The following is a 19,554-nucleotide window of genomic DNA, read 5'->3' as shown; positions in this document are numbered from 1 at the left end:
TCTTTAGAACTTACAACAATCCCAGGAAGAAACGAATATTATCATGCCCATTTCACAGATTCACCAACAGGTTAAGAGAGGTTACATTCTAGTCCAAGGCCGTATGGTGAGGAAATGGTGATTTAAACCAGAATCTGGGCCCAGGCTTAGGCTCCATCTCTCTCCCATCCACCTGACCACTTGCCTATGAATTCCACCTGTCCAATACACAATTTTGCAGCCGGCCAGCACTTAAATGCAATGTGTGCCACCATTTGTCAATGTTGGTTAATTACCATAAACTGTTCTCAGAAACCACAACAGAAAAGAAACGTGGACTTAAGGAATTCTGCATTGCGTTCTCCTGTATTGTGCAGTCACCCTTCACTACACCACCAAATCCAAATGTATGCTTCCTCCATGTTTATGTTTGCACACGGCTTATTAAAGTAGAAGGTACCTGCAGTAATTCCATCTCGGTTGCTTTCCAAGGTTGCAGATTATCCATAATCAGTCCGTGAATGAAAATACTACAATGTGAATGAAAATACTGCAACCATGTCAGTAAACAACGAATGCTGAAACCAAGTCATCAGCTGCTGCTGCCACCCCCCAGCGAGTGCATGCCTGCAGCCCAGCCTCACAGCCACTCACAGTGGTGCCCTCTGAGTGGATTCAGAGTAAGAAAGGACAGGATACTGGCCCTAAATACCTAGGTACCTGCCAAAGGGATGAATTCAATGACACAAATGTTTGCTTCCTCCCATACATAGAAAAGCACTAAATACTTGATCTTGAGATATCTGGTTTTCTTTAGATAACAAGCAATATTTTATTGTTCCAACTACCTGGTCTTTCTTGTAAAACTTCTATATATCCTAGCTCTTCCCCTACCTCTTGGGAGCAGTCCCTCAGAGTGATCTGAGAGGTTGCCATCCCGGCTCGAGTCCTCCAGCCAAATAAAACATAACTCTTAACATTTAGGCTGAACGTTTATTTCAATGAAGTCCCAGAATAGACACAACTCATCAATTCTGTAATGGAACACACTGGATCAGGAAACAAAAGCGTGTTTTAGTCTGGAAAAACTACGGTTTCCTCTTTCTTCCTGTCATTATACAATCCCACCAGAACTCATTAATTTGCTGTCTGCTCATCTGGCAACCAAACTCAGAGAAGAGTCAACTCAGCAGAGTGCTCTACTCGGGAGAACACCCCGCAGCAGCACTGCAGGCTGCCTGTCCTCCCGCACGCTCTGCTGACCCATGGTGTCCTCCGTGACGACCAGGACAACAGAGCTGTTCCCAACAGCTGCGAAGTCCCACACGTTAAATAAATCATTTTATTTTATACGATATGTTACGTATATACCCATCTCTGAAAACAGCTTTGCTAGAAGCTCAAATCTTCAGCATCAATCTGCAAAGGCAAATCCGGTCCGCAAGGGAAACACAAGACTTAAGAGGAAGCTAAGGCATCCAAAGTACTCTCAACAACCTAAGGCCTCCAAAGTCCCCGGCAGGACCTTCAACCAAACTGCCTGCAGGCCTGCAGCTGCAGGCGGCAACATGTCTGCTTTTAAAGCAACTCCTTCCTGCCCTCGGGCACTAAAACGTCCCTCTAGGCCCTCCCATCTCAGGGTAAGAGCAGCTGCTGCAGAACCTCACAGGGCAGCACTGACAGGACTGGACAAAGAGGATCAGAGCTAAACAAAGCCTTCTGATGACACGAGCTTGTCAATCAGTCACTTTACCGATGAAGATATATATACAGAGAGGTGGGGTGATCTTGCTCAAAGTCACACAGCTAATAAGTGGCAAAGTCTATAACTCTGTTCCTCCCTCCGGCATGACGCCCCAGCTGGGACGCCCACAGGGTTCTCTCCTGCCTGCCGGACCAGTCCTTTACTGTCACTCATAAAACACCACAGGGTGTGACCCTAGCCTACAATTTCAGCATCTTTTCCCTGCAGTCTCGCAGGAACAAGGCGGTTCGGGCCATTGTATGACTTCTGGCTCCCAGAAGCCTCCGTGCTCAGGCTGGTCTTGCCTGTGCATCCAGCACCCTTCTCAGAGGCTCTTCCTCCCCTGCAGGAACACGTTCCCACTCTCTGCATGACACCCCATCAGGAAAGCCCTCTTCTCGCCCTCATCTCAGCAGGTGTCCCAGGCCACATCCCGAGCTGCCCCAATAGGACTGCGGGTGCCCAGGTTTGCTAGTCAGACCAGCAGCCTCAGAGCCATGGTTTATGCCCGGGTCACCCTGCAAAACTACTGACCGCCATACAGACCTAGCCAACAGGTCACCTGAAAGTCGCAGCAAGTGCCCCACCCAATCCCGAAGTCTCTTCATTTGCCAGCACCGCTGATGACTGGTCTCCAAACTTTGGTCAGTTTTGCACAAAACAGCAGCTTCCACTGTGAAGCAGGGGGTTTTCTCTTCTGCTCCCCATCCTTACTGGAAACGTCTAGGGAAATGAAAAGGCCTTTTCTCAACCCTTTTCTGATGACACCCACCCACCCACAATACTCACATGCTCAAGAGCTTTGGCTCAACCTGATTTTGTTTCCCTTACGCTAAGGGGCTCAAAACACTGAGGGATTCTTTCTCTTTTGAGGGTATTTTTACTCAGTTTATCGGCTTTAATCTGTTTTTGTCTCTCTCTTCAATATCCCTAGAAGTTGCGACTTCTTATTCCCTTCAGCAGCCTCCCTCCCAACATCTAGCCTAGGAAATCAGCTGTGATGAGGGGCCCGGGGGCAGTCACAGAAGATGCAACTAAGGCACAGAGAGGTGACATAATTTGCCCGAGAAGATCAGCTTCAAGCCCCAACACTGTGTGTCACTTCCCTCTGTTTAACTCTTATGCTAAGCAAGCGAACTTTTTGTAGATTATGGTTATAAACAGATGAGGTATGAAAATACATACAAGGACACACATCAACTCTAAGATGTTCATTAACTCCACTATTTTGTTTCTATTTATTTTATTTCTATTAAAAAAAAATTAAGAACCTCTGCAGTCAATATAGCAAAATTTTACTGGGCTTTAAATACAGAATATAGAGGTTTTAAGTGTGTCATTACTCATCCTTATTTGTATGTTCACAAGACAAACTGATTTGAAAGTCTCTCTCCCCTCCCCCTACTCACTACTGGCTCTCACCTGAGCTCCCAAACCACACATCTAACAGCCTTTCACTTTACCCACAGCTGAACTCATCAGTTATCCCCCAGATCTCCCTCTACAGATTTCCCTCTTCAGAGCACAGCAGGACCATCATTTACCTCATTAATCCACCCAGAAACCTGTTCCTTACTCCATCCTACCTTCACAGACATCATTCATCCTTTCCTTTTTACCATCTAAACATGCCTTCAATCTGTTCGCTTTTACCCGCTGACCATCCCACCGCTCAAGTGGAAGCCACCAACACTGCCCACCTGGACTCACGAGTCTCCCAAGTGGCCCCAAAGCCACTCTCCCCTACTTGAGACAAATGGGATTGTGTCACTCCCACGCTTTTAGGACTGTTTTCAAACCCACTGTTCTTAGAAGAATCTCCAAGTTCTTCACCTGATGAATGTCTTTGCCATCAAATTGTCAGCTCAGGGGGGGGAGGACACGCCCTCTCCCCTAGGACCTGCCCTCTGCCAGAGCATCAGCTTGGGAGGACCTGCTGAGCTACACCAGCCTGTATTCTAACCCTGGTCTTGAGTTCTTAGCAAACTGCTTCAACTATCCATACAAATCCAAGGTAGATTAGAAAGATTTTAGATGTTGAGCTAGACTATTGATCTGGGGATTTTGCACTAGCAACCTGCAAGTACATGTTCTAATGATTCTGTCTTCTTAAAACCACACCCAGATTTAAGTAGTAATTGTGGAATGTCTTCGGAGTAAAAGGGACTGTACTTTTACAGACTTTATGTTTTATACCATGAACAACCCGGACAGGGTCACAAATGGAACCGCCTCACAAGTGACAGAAGACAGGTGACAGGCATATAGCAACAGGTCACAAAGATGGTAAGAGCAAAGTTGTTTCTCCAACCCAAAAAATTTTTGAAAGAACTGAAAACTCTGAATTTTGAAAGTAAAATACTATCATATAAAGAAATAAAATAATCCTCTTCATCAGGGTTTCAAGATCTGACTCCAGAATTTTTAGCATGCCATATTGAATCCTAGCACAGAAAAATCAGATGGACTAGTGGTGAGTAAGTTCCAGGAAAACTGCAGTAATTCCTCCACTTGTAAAAGGACATAAACTCACCTGTGGAAGATGAATGTAAACCCCATTCTGGAGAAATTCGGAAGCTCCCAGGCTCTGCTTCTGGATGGCAAGGACACGGACAGCTTTGAAGCATGCTTCTAACTCAGTCACCAGCATTCTTACACTGCAGGGGGAAACGGAGGCCCTCAGTCAAGAGCAGAGGTGTTCCTGTCGTGTCTCGCAGGCCGTGCCTCGGGGACTCAGTGCCCTGCAGCAGCCCGGCCCCAGGCGAGGACCCGCAGCATGGCCCACCCAAGCAGCAGGTGCACTGGGCTTGAGAAAGCCCATCCCCGATGGGGGCAAGAGTGGCTGGTGGGTTTGAGTGAACATATAAATGCCCATAGCAATATGCCTGCATTCATTCAAGTGATACAAGCAACAGTAGCAGGCTATTTAACAAAATTTCAATTTTCAGTGGAAATTTTGCCATTCCTTTCCACTTGTCCCCTGCACTCTGAGACAGGCTTAGGCTCTCTCACACCGGCAGCTCTGATGCAATAGTTGTGAAGTCGTTTTACTTTGCTGCAAGTGTCCTCGCTCCCTGTGTGGCTATGACTGTCGTCTCTTAACACAGTCAGATGTCTTACTGGATCTCTCCCTGCGTTCCTTGCTCCTGCTTCTCAGATCCTAAGATAAAGGGCAAGTGAAGACACATGACCAGAAAAGGCACCGTAGACTTGAACTAAGTCCTCAGTGATCCCCTAGGTGAGTGCTGCCCACCCCTTACCTTCAATTCTCAAGGTTCTGCCCAGGGTGACATCCAGACAGGAGAGCGTCCTGGGCCAATTAAAAGCTGTGTGACTTGGGCCCTGGGACAGCTGCAGGAGCTGGTTCCAGAGCCATGCCCCTCCCCACCTCTGCTCCCCTCTCTCCCAAGGACCCACTGCCAAGCCCCCAGGTTCCCTGATATTCTGTCCTTCTCTTCTAATCTAATCCAAGCCCTTTTCCTCTTCCTTTATTCCCTAATTATCACCAGCTGAAGTGGTTTTTCAGTCACAGTATCTGAAAAAATTTCCGGCAGCTGAAAAAGAGGTCTCCAGAGGTCAATGCCCATATGCTGGTTCCTGAAGAGAGCCCCTGGTTATGGGGTCCCTCACCAACACCCACGGGGCATCAGACATGTTGCAGAGTCGACCACACCCAACAAGAGTTTGCTGTGACCCCAATGACCGCACAGCGTCCCTGCTCTCATAAATGTATTTGGCCCACTTATCCGTTACTAAGAAGCAAAAGTAAAAAAATTGCTCATGTTTCTTACTAAAATTATTTATGAGGTGGAAAAAGAAATTGTAATAGAAAAGAATAAATTTGACTGCATGTTAGATCTGTTCCTTTGGCTTTAAACATTTGCTGTTTTCTAGGCTCAGACTTGGTAGCTCTGTACCTTTTGTAAAAGAAAGTTGCCTTTAGCCTGAAATATCCAGGAGAGCCTATTCTCCGGGCTCTGATCTTTCACGATGTTAACTCTTCTGCACTTATATAGAGATGGCAAGTTGCAAAATAGAGAATCAACTTTGATTTTTTTTGGAGGTTTTAGAGGGGCACCATGATTTGACCCACGTGGACAGCTGCAAGAACAAAGAATTCCAAGGAGAAACAATTCGTACCGCAAGAAGTTTGCAACAACCAACCACATCCCCGCCCCTTTTTAGTATAAAAGCGGATTGATTCCTGACTTGGGGGAGACGGTTCTCCAGCATGTCATTCTGCCATCTTCTGGGTCTGCCAGCTTTTCAAATAAAGTCACTATTCCTTGCTCCAACACCTCAATCTCCCAATTTATTGGCCTGTCATGCAGCAAGCAGTACGAGTTTCGACTTGGTAACAAGATGACTGCATTGGAGGTAGTATGACTCCACTCTTTCCTCGTTTCCAATATGTAACATGCACATCATTTATGATCTAGTGCAAATAATTCATCAAAGACTACCACAAAAAGAAACTACACTCACCTAGCTATCAACACTGAAGTCACAACCTATCAATTTTATATGCTGTTTAACAACACAACTAAAAAACCTAACATAGGGAATTGATTCCACAGAAATAAAATTATTTCTACTCCTTCAAAACCTTTTTTCTTTTCTATTTTATTTTGTTTTGCATATTGAAAAGAAAATAAAAGACAAATCATTTTATTTCACGTATTTTGTTATAGCTACATAATTTAATTACTACAAAGAGATTTAAATTGCAATAAAAAATTGTTCATATATTGTACAAAGATATATACACAATCAATGTGGATAAGGAAAGGAATGGACATTTACTAAAAATCACCTGCACATCCAGTCTTTTACAAGCATATCCTAGAATATAAGCTCTATGATCCAGGGGTCCCCCACCTGCATTCTCACTGCTGAGTCCCTTAGTAATCTTCTACCAAGGCACCAGCATAGAACCACGCGATCAGTATTTTCGGTATAAATGAGGGAATTAGCTCATTCAATTCTAAAACAAAAACCCTAAAGTAAATACTGAACTTATTTACAGATAAAGAAAATTGGGCACAAACAAGTACAGTTTCTTCCCCAAGTTCACAAAGCTAATAACTGGTAAAGGCAAGATTTGAACTCGTCTGTCTGATTCTAAAAACTAAGGTGGAAATCCCTTATGACTGGGGAGGGTCCAGCAGCACAGCCTATCACCCTATCTTTGTTCAGATCTAGCCTTAGACAGCCTGAGACAGCACCCCATTCCTATGGAACTTGAGGGCAAATGATAACAATAAGGATTTTATATCCAGTAGTTTCTTAGGTATCATTTATATAAACTGTCAGCAGGACAGCAGAAAAACTCTGGGAAATATGAGTGGGTCCAGGGCTTTTTGCTGATTAGAAACTCAGTCTATCAGGACAGAGTGACCTTTCCATGAGAGGCCACACGGACCTAAACTAAAGGCAGCTGAGCAATGAAAACTAGCAAGACCCTGGAACTCAAGCAAGAAGGATCCCTGCCATCTCCCGCCCTGTTGCCTCTTCATCCACGTGGACACGAAGACAGAAGACCTAGGTTCTTGTCCAAGTTACACTATCATGAATTCTCACCCATAAAAAGTTACGACTCTATGCTGTCCTAAGTCCTTTCCAACTCAAATATGTTGACACCAATATCTCAGCAGAATGTCTATGTCTCCACATCCTCTCTTCTATAAGGAGAATAGTTCTATGGCCACAAAGCAGAAATCCAATTAAAAACACCATGCACTAAGCAAGGTGAAAATCTGCGTAAGAGACTTTGCTCTCACGCTCAGTGAATGAAAACTCAGAAAAATTGGTCCTTCTCCCTCAGCAAGTGGGAGGTAGGCTGATTGTGTGTGTGGGTGGGTGTGCGTGTGTGTGTGTAAATCAAATACAATGACGTCTGGGATCTGTACAGATTTTTTTTAAGTTACTGTCATTTCATGAGGATGAGACACCCTTTAAAGTAATTTGAATCTAGTGTTCTGAGAGAGTCTCAGGATCTTTTGGTGGAGGAGGGGAAAGGAAAGGAGGAAAGAAGTAAATGAAGCAAAGGAGTAATAATACTGCAAGGGAAAGGCAAGACATTAATTTTGTTCCTACTTGCATCACAAACAAATTACGGACTGGCTTTGCCCCGATGTCCTGTCGAGCACTGAGTTGCAGATGAAGAGGTGACAGCCCATTTCTCACTGAGATTGTGACTGTACGTGGCATCTTATAGAAACAAATCATTTATCCTGATCAAACACTCTAGCAGCAGGCCGTAATTCTCCTATTTTGAGAGACAAGAAAATAGGAGTTCAAACAGGGTAGATAACTTGACAAAAGTCAGAGGACCAGTAAATAAGAGAGGATGAATTCAAACTCAGATCTGAATGCAGAGTCTGATCTTCCCACTCCCAGGACTGGAAAATCATTAACACACAGACTCCCCAGCTCCCCTGCAGTGTTCCTGGCACCAAGCATTTCCCATGGTGATGGACTCCAGTTCTCACAGACACAGTGCTCTGTGCAGCCAATGACCTTGATCAGACCTTGATCATCTACCTGCCACGCCCATCAGGCTTCACCATAAAGGTAGGTAAGCTGGCTTTCAAGTGCATACAAAGCCACCCCTGGTCTAATGTGGGCTCTTCTGGGGCTTCTCCAGCCTAAATGCAGCCATAAAAGTGCTCAGAGTTTGTACATGAGCCACACTACCTCTCTCCATCTGTCTCCACACCTATACTTCTTAGCTATGACCATTTTGATAATATTGGAAAAAATTTTTAAAAACACAAAAGAAAGGATCCTCGAACAATTACTTAATACTTACAATTTTAAATGATTTGTTACAAAGTGAGTATTTACAAACCGAATCTGCCTTCCTAGGTGTCAGTTTAAACAGTTAAAAAATATAATAGCAAAAAATTCTCTTACAAAATTAACAAAAACATCAACAATAATCTGGAATAAACTCACAATTAATGCCCATGTTGTACATGGAGAAAACTACAGGACTGTACTGAGGGGTAAATAAGAGGTGTGAATGTAGAGACATCAACATATTGCATGGAGGAAAACAGTTTTGTAAATATGGAAGTTCTCCTAAAAATAATTCAAAACTTAATAAAAATCCCATGAATACTCTTATCTGATTTTTTTTAACTTGAACAATATATTTTAGAATTCTTCAGGAATAATAAAGTCATAATAATAGCCAAGAAAATTTGGGATGGAAGAAAAGAACAAAAAAAAATCGCACTGTCAGATAATAATTAATTTTTACAATATGTAAGATATAGCGCTGGAGTAAGGAAGTAAGATTGACAGAAATAAAGCATGAGCTCAAAAAGAGACTCTAGTGTACATAAGTATTTTATACATGTGGGATTTCAAATCAAAGAGCAAAGTATGAATTCAATAATTGTCCTGGGACAATCAGAGAATCACCTGGAAAGAACAAATTCTATTCCTGTCATAATGACCACAAAAATAATTACAGATAGTGATGTAAATATTAAAATACTAATTACAGCAAATACAACTCTTTGCTCACATTAATTCAACTTCTCCTCACTATAACAAGTACTATTATCATCTCCATCTTAGACATTAAATAAACCTACATAAGAGATTTATACCATTATAAGAAAGTATTTCTAAGAATAATAACAAAGATAAAACACAAAAGGAAGACATTTACTATCTTAAGAATATTTTGAGCCACAACAAAAATAAACCTACTAAACAAAATGAAACGAAAGAAATGACAAGGAAAAACTCTGTGATAGATGTTGATGAAGACAAGGGATTAATGTTCATAACATACAAAGAGCTGTCACAAAGCAAAAAGAAGCTTCCTCACTTAAATTTGTGCAAAGGACAAAATGGATCATTCACTTTTCAAAAGTCAGATGGCTAATCAGTGAAAAATGCTCAATACCTCACTGGTCATCAAATGCAAACTAAAACAATGAAAAAGCACTTTTGCTCATCTTATTGGTAAATATTTTTAAAAGATTTTGTAGCTAGTGTCCATCTGTGGGAGAAAAAACTGTGAGCGACCTTTTTGGAGGATGACATGTCAATGGATATGTAAACTCTGAAAAACGTGTGTACACACTGATTCAACCCCACTTCTAGGAATCGTTTCGTTTAGAAAAAAATCAGTTCAAATAGATATACTGTTTACACTGGTGGGAAGAAAAGCTGAAGTGAAATCATATCCAGCGATAGAGAATTGGTTACATAAGTAATTCTACATTTCTCATTCCACACTGGAGAAGGAATTTCTAGTCACTTGAAACTAGCCTGTGATGAAAGTAAATGTCACATCCAGGGACTAAATTTCCAGAAGACTTAACTAAAGGCATGCTCATACAAGATCACAGGAATGTCTGTTAAAGAAAGATGCCAGTCAAACATCCTTTCTGACAGTGGAAAATGGAGAAAAGTTAAGTGTCCACCATCAAGACAATAATGCGGTAAATCACGGTGAGCTGTGGGCACTGAGGGGGCCAGCGTTTCCCCGTGGCCCAGGGCCTTGTCCACAGCACTCTCCCACCAAAGGTGTCCTTGCACAAGAGACCACACCTGCACATCAGGAGACCCCTCCACTCTATCTGAAAGGACCGGGTGAGTCTGGAGTGAGAGGACGTCTATGATATACCCCTGAGTGAATAAAGCGAGCTGCAGAAAACATATAGAATGGCCTTATTTTTCAAAAAAGAATATATACACACATATACATAGATTTCTCATATGTATGTATGTATGTATGTATGTATGGGTATATATATATGTCATAGGCATAAAGGTCATGAAATATATACACCACAATGGCAACAGCTTTTACACTCAGGAAATAAGGGGAAGGGGGGTAGGGCTCTTTCGGTACCACCACAGTTCTCTTTTCAGTATTTCAGTTAAGTACACTTGGAATTTAAAAGTTTATTTAAGCCCGAAGTAAAATGGACGATGCCTCCACAAGACATAATGCTATACTGGTCATTAAAAATCATGCCAGGGGAGATAGAATATTGTAGAAAAACATGTAATAAGCCGAATGGAAAATGGAGGTCTCCACACAGTAAACAGGCACAGAGTGCTCACTGGTTTTTATGACAGAGCTGATACACACTGATGAAAAGAACAGAAAGTAGATGTTAAAGTGTTAATTATTATTTCTGACTAGTGGGACCTGGATAGCCGTTTTTGTCCCTTTTTTCAGACTTATTGCATTAAATATACATTATTTTTCATCTAAAAAAGCATTTTTAGATGTGTAGTACCACACATTGGAGAATAATACACGAGTACTTACAGAAACAAATAACTAGGAGACACTGCAGCAGCGCCACACAATGTAGAACGGGAGATCCTGATTAACACTGCGCAGTTACATAAGGACCCACAAAGTGAGAGCACCTGCTGTAACAGGGCGCGGCCCCCTTCTATTTGTCACTTGTGTCTTCAGGGCTGAGGCAGTTCTGAGCATGGCCAGTGTCAGTGTTGGTGTCTGGATGGATGCCACTGGATGTGAGGGCACCTGCAAGCCGAGAGGAATAACAGAAATCATCCTCTGCCTTTTCTGTCTTGTTTCTTTGTTACTTTAAAAGAGAGGCATAAATAAGATAAACTGTGTATCTTCCCTACTGAAATTTCAGTAATGAAACCGTTTTCAAAGTGTTCACAACTTATATTCTGCCTATAACCGTCTTTTCATCAAAGCTTCATATTTATTAAATGTTAATTAACTCAGTTAATTAACTCCCTGTTGAAACATTCTACTATAGAACATGAAATGCACTATGTAAAAGAACCACTCCTGCAGTGACTAGCTCGGCTGTCTTGACGGCAGTGCAGTCAGCCCCCAACATCCCGTGGCTCTGAGCTCCTGATGCTGCTAAGAGAGCACGCTGCCGCCTCAGATGGAGAGAAAGTGTGAAAGCATTTCCTGAAATCTACAGCACTGACAAAACATAACTGACAAATCCCAGGCTCCTTTGAAGATGTCATTTTCGGTTTCTGGCCAACCCCAGTCAATGAGCAGAACCACCTCATTCCCGAGGAATGGCACTCACTTGGTAAGGAGTTCTGGAGAAATTTCCAGGTATAGAATGTAACCAACTATACATAGAACTCTGACAAAAGAAACAATGCAATACCCTGATTTTGGAAGACACTCAAAATATTCTCCTAAGCCTTTGTAGCTGGAAAGGTTGGGCTTCTCCTTGAGCCACTTATTTATTTCACAGAAACTGAGCATCTCCCACAAACCATGTTAACCTGTGTCTGCTGGGTGCCTCAGGCACACTCTTGCTGTCGATCTTATAAGTCACATGGCAGAGGTGTGTGTCTCATGGCTGCAACCCTCACACAGGCTCGCCTCCTAGCCTCACAGTTTGAACTTGGCCCCATTTTCTAACCTGTTTATTTGGTATCTGTTCTTCTGTAAGCTGCCTGAAATGCTTTTTGGAACAAGTCAGAAGAATGAGTGGGTAGATAAATGGACAGATGTGCAGGTGAGAGCTGGGCAGACCGAAAGAGAGACTCCAAGAAAAGGGGAACAAATAAAATTTCCTGTGCAAAACCCTCTCCTACTCAGGGAAGAAAACCACCACGGAGAAGAGTGAAGAGGCAGGTAGGTTAGGACTGTTTCCTGGATTCCATGAAAAGTCACACCAAGAGATGAGAAGGTAGAACTATAAATAATAAAAGGAAAAAAGCACACATGCTTGAAAAATATATCTACAATATGTACTTTCTAAAGAATAGATTCAAATCAGCAGGGCCCAATACCACAATCCTTAGGTATTTACAGAAATGAGAATCCCATCTCCAAACCACAAGGCATCCCTTTGGAGCACTGAGAGTCTACACGGGGCAGTCATAAAGCCATCACCGCAAAATTTATGCTATCCTGCACTTACGAGGAACGAGCAGTTGTGCACGCGTGACAGTTACATCCCACAGCACCTCTACGGGGGAGGGAAGCCTAGCAAGCCCCATCTCTGCAGGACAGAAAACCAGTCCTGGAGAGCCTAAGCCAACCTACCAGTTCTCCATCTCACAGGACTGGTCATTCCAGAGCAGGACTCGAACTCGGACAGACGTCTGTAAGCACGATATTATCATGCTTTGTGTGATTTTTGTGTGTATAATACATTTGTTTCTGGCATGAAAGGATATTTAATAAATAATTGATTGTCTTGTCTATCTCATTAGCTCACAATCAATCTTTATACTGTTGAATTGTACTCTTTTCCTCTGGAGAACAGAACGGAAAGAGAGTGGGTCAGAATGAGGTGGAGCTCCATTCTTTATCTGGTATCTCATCTCATCCAAGTCCCCAACCAGGGAGAAGGAGCCAATGTTCTCTTCATCTTTTAAAGAGAGGGCTCCACTGATGATGACTTACTCAACCCAAAAACCAAGGCTGGGGGAAGGGCATATGTAGCACCCAGAGCAGTATCAGATGTAGGAAAGTGAAAAGAGCTCACGGGAGGGCTCAGGGGGTCAGCCTGATTTAATTTCAATCGATAAAAAATACCACACTGTAAAAATACTAGCATGCAATAGATTTGTTCTTTCTTGACAAGTTTCCACAGCCCACATGTAACATTATCGTGAACCAGTGAAAGGAAGAGTCTACAGATAGGGAAAATCAATGCCACAGGCAGGCTGAAACCCAGGCTGGAGTATAGGAAGAGAAAGGGCATAGTTAAGAATTGGGGAAAGGCTGGAGGAAAAAATCACAAGGACTCTCAAGCATCATCCTACAATCATATAATCATTCATTCAAGAGAGAGTTACTGAGGTCCTATTTTGTGCAAGATTGTACACAAGGCAAAGCAAGAGCGCAGCGACCATGTTGGCAGCAACGGGAGGGGCTAAAATACACTTCTGATCCCGGTACCTTGCACACTTGTCCTCAGTATAAAGGCAAAGAAAAAAAGTAAAATAATATTCTGTAAACTCAAAGCATTGCTGAAAAAAAATTAAAGAAGACCTAAATACCTGGACAGACTCTCCACGTACATTCCTGGATCAGAAGACAGTGCTCTTGGAATGGCAGTGCTCCCCAGAGTGATCCGTATATTCTACGTGGTCTCGATCACAATCCCAGCGGTCTCCTCTGCAAAAACTGATTAGCTGCTGTTATAATTCATATGGGAATTCGAGGGTCTCAGTAACCAAAACGATCTTGAAAAAGAAGAACAACATGAGAGGACTTGTAATTCTCAATTTGAAATTTTACAACTGTATCTCTAGGTGAGATTAGAGGCCATTTTTAAGTTATTACTGTGTTTATCCTTATTTTCTAAATTCTCTAGAATGAATATAATTGTTATAATAAGGAAAATAAAAAGTAAGGTATCTTTTAAAACATGCACACCGATTCATTCATTGGAAAAAATGTATTTTAACTATAAAGAGGTAAACAAATATCTAGTGAAAAAGGACTACTTAAAAACAAGAGTGCATTTACATTTTTAAGAAATTGAAAACTGAAAAGCACAAACACATCAAGTTTCTAGGGAGACAAATACAACATATTAACACTTATTTTCAAAAATTCTAATTGAACAATGAAAACTCAAGAAATGGAAAATCGCGATTGACAGCCAAATGCAAACACATGGAGAGCAAAGGCCTAGAAATCACAGTTCCTTTAACTCTGCTACTACCTCAGTAGGGGAGGAAATTCCTCCCTGAGGAGACAGTGGAATCCCATGCATAAGACAGGATAAACAGTACAAACTGCGCTAGAATTGGGGGTGACTTTCTTAGAAGAATTCTAAAGATAGAACATTGCTGAAAAACTATAAATACACTGACAGACACATTAAAACACACAGTCATATATATTATATAGAAACATATGAAGTCTGCTCCCATGTTACATAGAAATACAAACATATTTGTTCATTTATGGGCACTGATTACTTTTTCCCAGGTAGAATATTTCAACTAAAACAAATAATCAATAATACACCCCTCTAGTCAAATCTAGTTGATAAGTTACTCTGCTATGTAATCATAATATGCCTAAGATAGATCTAAAATAAGTGAAAAAGATCTTTGTATGGTTTCTTGAACTCTTCTCAACATTCCAAACTTAATTTTAAAATAGATCTGAGCAGTATTTCTATATTATCTTTTCCCTCGTGAAATGACCAATACAGTCTGTTGTCAAAATTCTGTCCTTACAATGATTCACGAACACCGTATCCTCACAAAATTGCTGGACAGCAAGTCACTATCCAGACACTGTGACCAAACAAACGAAACACAAGGAAGACAGTGACCCTATTCTGGAGGGCTTACCATCTGCGTCAACACCGGGGTTTTTATTTGATTGGTTTGATTGGGTAGCAAAATAAAATCAATCAATTATTTTCTTCTCTGAGCATTCTGTAAGTCATGACTCTTCAGTGTCATGAGCAGGAAAGACTTAAGCATGACTTGATTAGGTCAAATAGCAACAATCATCACCGGAGAGTGAGTAATAAAGAAGTTAAATGATAGCAATTCTTCTGCCTACATGAGACCTAAAATAAACCTACACTGATATCCGAAAGGAAAATGAGGAGATGAGGTTCCCAATGAGAAAACAAACAAACAAGAAACCAAAAAATGAAAGACTTTTTCATTAACGATTCCAGGCAGTAGTGGAGCATGGTGGTGAGGAGCATAGATGCTGGGGACAATCATGATGCTCTGAACTCCCACAGCACTGGGTAGCTTTGACACTCATAAGTCAGTGAAATTTTCTGCATCTCAGCCTCCTATCCATAGACTGGGTATAACAACAGCACCCGTCTCCTAGGACGGTCCTAAAAATTAAGATATTTTATATGTAAATTTTAAATAAAATACCTCAGATTTTAAATATTGCCCCAAAAGCACAAGGAAAAAAGAAAACAGAGATAAATTTGAGTTCATCAAATTTAAAACTTTGCTTCAAAGGACACCATCCAGAAAGTGAAAAAAGCAACACTCAGGAGAAAATATTTTCAAATAATTTATCTGATTAGGAATTTGTATCTCCAAATAAAAAAGAGCTCCTACAATTCAACAAAAAAGACAACTAAATTAAAAAATGAATAAAGGATCCGAAACGGTATTTTTCAAGGAAAATATACAAATGGCCAATAAGCACAATGAAACGATGTTCAAAATCATTAGCTGTAAGGGAAATCATGTCAAAACTACTAGGAGGAACCGCTTCAAACTCACTACATTAGGTTATAATTAAAAAAAGAATAACAAGAACTAATGAGGACACTCAGGAATCAGAGATAGCAGCCCTTGCTGGTGAGATGTAACGCTGCGTGGCTACTTTGGAAAACAGCCTGGCAGGACCTCAGAGAGTTGAACAGTTGGTTTCTGAATGACCCAGCAATTCTGCTCTGTGGGCACACACGTAAGAGAACTGAAAACAAATGTCCACATAAAAACTCCTACAGGAATGTTCACGGTGCCATTATTCATCACAGCCAAAAAGAAGAAACAACCAAAATGCCTATCACCTGATGAATGGGTAAACAGAGGGGCCCAGCCATACAGTGGAATATTATTCAGCAATAGCAAAGCATGGAGTACTGACCCAGGCAACAACATGGACAAACATTGAAAACGTTACTCAGTGTGAAAGAAGTCAGTCACAATAGACGGTTCCATTTACATGAATTGACTCGATTTACATGAAATGTCCAGCACAGGCAAATCCACAGAGAGAGAAGAGTGGCTCCCTGGGGCTGGGGGAGGATGGGGAAGATGGGAATGAGTGCTTATGCATATGGGGTTTCCTGTTATGAGGATGAAAATATTCTAAGATTGACTGGGATGCACAATTCTTGGCATAGAGTAAAAACCGGTGTAAATATTAATGGGTGAATTCTATTAAAACTGTTAAGAACAATAGCACCTCGGGCCAGTACCTTCCCATAGTAGAAGCAAATTGCTAACTTTTATTACAGGAAGAAGAAACTGCCCTCAGCATGAAAGCAGGAGATCAGCAAATGTGAGTTAACCGAAATTGGACAAGAGCAGTTCACTTGAAACAGTTGCTGAGTGTAAACGAAATATTCAGAATGAAGAAAATCAGTTTGACATCAAGATGAAGCATTCTGCTTCAAATGCAGATCAAGGATTCGGCAAGCCCACCTGCTAGAAATAACCAGAGAAGAAACCTGGTTCTTAAAACAAGCACCATATCCAACAAGGAAATGGTGGTGAGGAAAGCAGTCAGCCAAAAAACTGGAACAGTTTGCTACAAATAATTTCTGCACTGAAATTTCAAAAATAAAATGAAAGTGATGCAATGCTGCGCTGCCCTCACGTGAATGGGCTTCCTCCGGTTCTCGACAGTTCTGTAACCCCGAATGAGAGACTCAGGAGAATCAGCATGGCTCCTGGGAGTCCCCAGGTGACTGCCCACCAGCACGCTGACCACCATCACATCTGCCAGGGTTGAATTGCAGAGAAGAGACCAACTTCTGAAAGGCACAGGAAATGTTGGCAAGGGAAAAAATGGCTGCAGTCAGTCCTGGGACAGAGGCCCTGACAGCAGAGGCCAGAAGGCTGCAGGTGAACTGGAGTGGCCCTGGGGAAAGAAGGGACCACAAGGGAGCAGATCTCAATTCTCTTCTCTCTCTCCCTTGGGTAGGAGAAATAAAGCCTGCATCATTCTCACCTGGAACTGTGGGTTATGGCTGGCAGAAGTCGTACCGACACGGAATGATTATTCAAGACTCTGTGGGAAAATTCCAGAAAAAGAGAAGGAGTAGGGAGCCAACTCCACAAGCCTCTCAAATGCTCCTATATTTACTGTGTATAACGAAAGGAAAAAGTCATTAACTGTTGTTTGATAGTAAGTAGGAACTTGAGGAAAGACGGGAGGAGACAGAGATTGTAGAATCCACAATGAGTACAAAGGCTTAGTGTATCTTTAGGGAAGTCATGGGGTGAGGGGAATAAGATACATTCTTTAGATTGTGAATTACAAAGCAGACCACGAGACCAGCCAGGTCCTTGTTTTCGGGATAATAGACTATCTAAAAGCACACAAGCCCAGCTTTTATAGCTGAGGGCCTGGGTCCTTGCTTTGAAATGAGCAGAGTGCTATCTAAAGCATCAACTATGCAAGCAAAGCATTGTCTCTGCTTTTTAAGGCAAGGAGACAGGAGTGAGGATGCACAGGCTCCTGCTTGCAAAGCAGTTACTAAGCACACATTTTTCTTCTGAACATTGACAGGCGGCTGGGGTCTGTTACAATTTGTTAACCTAATCTTGGGCTCCCACATGTAACCATTATGGAACCATTATGGAGGACACCCTAGGATAACAAATCCTAGCCCTGGGTCTTTTCCTGCCACCTTCAGACACTCTAGCAGGATCTAGACACATCCCTGACTAACGATCCCACAGAACAACCCAGACTCTTAACTCCTGGCGCTTGAAACTTAATTTTAGCTCTACACAACTTAACAAAGAAAAGTTTCAGAAATAGAAGATATTACATTCTTTTATATCTCATCATATGAAGTAATTTTTCTGATTGCTCTAAGCTGCTTCTAATTGGCAAAGCACCTAATTCTGCAGGTGAATTCAGTACTTTCCATTGGGCATAACTTGCCAGTTTGGGCTCGCTGAATTCTATTGGTCAAATACTGATACACTTAATTGATTTCATTGTTCATCAGTTTCAGCCGGGAGGAGAGGGAGTGTCACTCTGTTCCTCAGCCTACCCTCAACTCTTTTCTCATCAGCAACTCAGGCCTCCTGAAAATAAAACAAAGAATTTGTTTCCCTTCTACGCTTTCCACAAACCCAACAGGAAACATCAGCCTGGAGAAAGAATTCAACAAAAATGTTCAAACAAAAATCTATAAAACCTGAAGCAACTCCATCTCCGAATCATGATACACAATGACATGAATGTAAGTGTGTCAAGCACAAAGCATGCGTGAGCCTGACCACCTCATTTCTATTCTTCAATGGAAGGAAGGTTTTCATATTTTTTATTATCACTCTTTCTCATTGCTTCTGATTAAGCCAAAAATTAGTTTATGAAATAATTAAGCACTGCAATAACAGATTTTTGTTGTATCAATTATAGAAGGCATTCAGAGGGGATAGGAAAACCCACCTTTGTAAAAAATGTAAAATTTCTTCCCCTGTTAAAAACACGTATACAAAATGCAACAGAGAATTCAAATTCTTGCGGAGAGGAGCAAAGCCACAGAATCTAAGCAAAGTCATTACTATGAGTCAATTCAAAATTCACTAGACAAGCATGCTCAAAGCATTCAAAGAATTTTAAAGGCACACTGCAAACCATTCACTTAATGATCTGCAGGCTAGAGGAAGAATTTCCCTCTTTAACAGACAACATAAATCAAAAGGGTGCCCCTCCAAACAAAGAGAAAAGATCAATCAGGTTTTTAACAGTTCTGATAAATCAGCATGTTCTAAAGAACAAAATTCAGAAATTTTAAACATTCATTCAAACCACAATGAAACAAGCACTTAAAAAAAAGAAAAAAACCCCAAAGAAACTAAGCACATTGATCATGCACTTGGATAAATGAGAACGTCTTTTACCCTTCGAAGAAAGAACAGGCTATAGCCTTTTACTTGAAAATTAACACTACTTTAAAGATAACTCCTAAAAAGGATTTCATCATTCATGTTGCCTTGAAAACTCTGAGGCACTTGTATCTGATCAGAAAAGCAATTCTGAGTAATAGTATGTTACAATTCAGCGCCAGTTTGCTTTAGAATAAAAAAGAATAGCTACTGTTCCTCAAATCCTGCACAGAGTGTGAAGTGCCTCCCGGCCTCTT

The 19,554-nt window shown here is 41.5% G+C and overlaps 1 long non-coding RNA gene and 1 pseudogene across 1 annotated transcript; both read right to left on the bottom strand.

Moving 5' to 3' along the window:
* LOC135320837 (trafficking protein particle complex subunit 9-like) overlaps window positions 1-19,554 on the bottom strand; it is a 51,058-nt pseudogene that overhangs the window by 14,712 nt on the left and 16,792 nt on the right.
* On the bottom strand, window positions 4,407-18,450 carry LOC135320839 (uncharacterized). Its single transcript, XR_010380185.1, has 6 exons — window positions 17,403-18,450; window positions 13,721-13,906; window positions 11,025-11,249; window positions 7,820-7,991; window positions 5,641-5,824; window positions 4,407-4,883 (listed from the first exon to the last, which is right to left on the bottom strand). It is a non-coding gene; the product is annotated as an uncharacterized LOC135320839 (long non-coding RNA).

Source organism: Camelus dromedarius, unplaced genomic scaffold (genome assembly GCF_036321535.1).
Source record: "Camelus dromedarius isolate mCamDro1 unplaced genomic scaffold, mCamDro1.pat HAP1_SCAFFOLD_185, whole genome shotgun sequence".
Lineage (NCBI taxonomy): Eukaryota > Metazoa > Chordata > Mammalia > Artiodactyla > Camelidae > Camelus > Camelus dromedarius.
This window is presented reverse-complemented; position numbering and strand designations above follow the sequence as displayed.